Here is a 2,608-nt window from a genome sequence, read left to right on the forward strand (position 1 = left end):
TGATCTCCTTTAGAATGGACTGGTTGGATCTCCTTGCAGTCCAAGGGACTCTCAAGAGTCTTCTCCAACACCACAATTCAAAAACATCAATTCTATGGCGCTCAGCTTTCTTCAGAGTCCAACTCTCACATCCATACATGACCACAGGAAAAACCATAGCCTTGACTAGATGGACCTTTATTGGCAAAGAAATGTCTCTGCTTTTTAATATACTGTCTAGGTTGGTCATAACTTTCCTTCTAAGGAGTAAGTGTCTTTTAATTTTATGGCTGCAGTCACCATCTGCAGTGATTTTGGAGCCCAGAAAAATAAAGTCAGCCACTGTTTCCCCATCTATTTCCCATGAAGTGATGTGACCAGATGCAGGATCTTAGTTTTCTGAATGTTGAGCTTTGAGCCAACTTTTTCACTCTCCTCTTTCATTTTAACCTACACATAAATTTAGCTCCAGCAATGGGAAGACATTCCTTACAGTGACTAGGTCATTGCAATATTCTATGTAAAGTGAAAGTGAAAGTAGAGTCACTCAGTCGTGTCCGACTCTTTGCGACCCCGTGGACTGTAGCCTACAACTCTCCGTCCATGGGATTTTCAAGGCAAGAGTACTGAAGTGGGTTGCCATTTCCTTCTCCAGGAGATCTTCCCAACCCAGGGATCGAACCTGGGTCTCCTGCATTGTAGGCAGATGCTTTACCATCTGAGCCATCAGGGAAGATGGCTGGTGGCTGGTGGATTCTATGTAAACCTACATCTAAAGATCTTGTAAGCGATACTTATGCTTTCTGGAGAATATCCAAGTCTCTTGTTCCAAGAATACTCATTGTAAAAGACCCTGATGCTGGGAAAGATAGAAGGCAGGAGAAGGGGAAGACAGAGGACAAAATAGTTGAATGGCATCACCGACTCAATGGACATGAGTTTGAGCAAACTCAGGGAGATAGTGAAGGACAGGGAAGCCTGGCGTGCTGCAGTCCATGGGGTCACAGAGTGAGACACGACTAAGAGACTGAACAACAACAACTTGCTCATCTGTTTATTGAGATTTCTTCTGGAAATGAAACCAGAAACTAGTTGATTTTAGAAATGGGGAAGGTGACTAGCTTTCATCTCGTGTAACTGTGCTGAGCACCAGCCTGTTGGCAGAGCTGATCTGCTGTATATGAGACACAGGAGTATGTTGAGGAGGCTCTGAAAATTTTCTTATGGTTGTCTACTCAACATCTTGTATGTCACCGTGTGTATTAACTGCTCAGTCACTAACGGAGCAGGTTGCTTTGCAACCCTGTGGACTGTAGCCTGCCAGGCTCCTCTGTCCATAGACTTCTCCAGTCATCTTCATCCAGTCTCCAGTGGATTGCCATTTCTTTCCCCAGGGGATCTTCCTGACCCAGGGATCGAACCTGGGTCACCTGCCTTGGCAGGCAGATTCTTTATTTTCTGAGCCACCAGGGAAGCCTAATAGATATCTCCACCTCCATGTCTGAAGAGGAGCATCCAATCTTCCCTTCTCCCTAATCCCAAACCTGTTGTACCCACAATCTTCTTCATTTCAGTGTTAAGAATTCTCCTTCCAGTTGAGTGAACCAAAACCCTGGAGTCATCCTTGTCTCCTCTTTGCCTTTCACACTTAAATAACACACCAGGCAGCCTTGCAGATTAACTTTCCACCCATGCCATTGCTAGGTACCTTCACAGCTTTGGAAAGTAACACAGTTAGAAATATGAGATCCAGAGAAGATGAATATTTATTGATCAGTTACCATAACGCTGGTTCCAATGCTAGGCCTTTGTTATTTTCCCCAGAGTTTAATCCCAAAAAAATCCTGTGAGGTGGGGTTAGCATCATTATACCCATGAAGACATAAATGCTTATCTGATCATATATGGCAGAATCAGGGCTGAAACCCAGAGAATTGACTCTAACTCTAAAGTTCCGGAATATCCTGTCATATTCTCACTTGTGAACCACCAACACAGGTGGGCTTTGATGCCTCAAAGGCCCTCAGGCGGGGCTCCTGGCCAGTCTGATAGAACAAAGTTAATACAGATCATTTATTAGTCAGCAGCCTCAGGGGCTGCCTGGATCAAACAGGTACTTTCCTGTTACAAGACTTAATTGACTGGATACCATCTCTCCCTTCTATTCCACACTGAACGTGGAACCCACCCACTTCCATTCACAAGTTGACAATCATTCACTTCGACTGCTCAGAATATATCTGCCTGCCTTAGGGCTTTAAGTTTCCCAAAGTTAACTGAGGATCGATAACATTAATTACTACATGGAGAAATGTGTCTGTACAAGAAGTTCAGTAATACCAATGAACACAGGACAACAGATGAAAACAGTGAGATAAATGAATAAGACAATTTAATTATATTGCTTATATAATTACTGCTTTAATTATATTGTTATTATACAAATTATATGAATATCTTAATTGAATTAATAAACCAACTATCTAGCAAGACTCAGAGATAATGTTATTTAAGATATTTGGAGCAGAGCATGTATTTACTTTTATGTTATTTTGCTGTATTTCTGTTTTTTTAGAAAGGGAAGGGAATAGTTACCGAAAAAGGAGAAAGCATGGGACTACCTGAAGCA

At 42.3% G+C, this 2,608-nt stretch overlaps 1 non-coding gene across 1 annotated transcript; it reads right to left on the minus strand.

The window, feature by feature from the left end:
* Positions 1-640: 640 nt before the first annotated feature.
* Positions 641-712, minus strand: TRNAC-ACA. Its single transcript has one exon. It is a non-coding gene; the product is annotated as a tRNA-Cys (tRNA).
* Positions 713-2,608: the final 1,896 nt, after the last annotated feature.

The sequence above is a fragment of the Bison bison genome, unplaced genomic scaffold (assembly GCF_000754665.1).
Source record: "Bison bison bison isolate TAMUID 2011002044 unplaced genomic scaffold, Bison_UMD1.0 scf7180017864064, whole genome shotgun sequence".
NCBI lineage: Eukaryota > Metazoa > Chordata > Mammalia > Artiodactyla > Bovidae > Bison > Bison bison.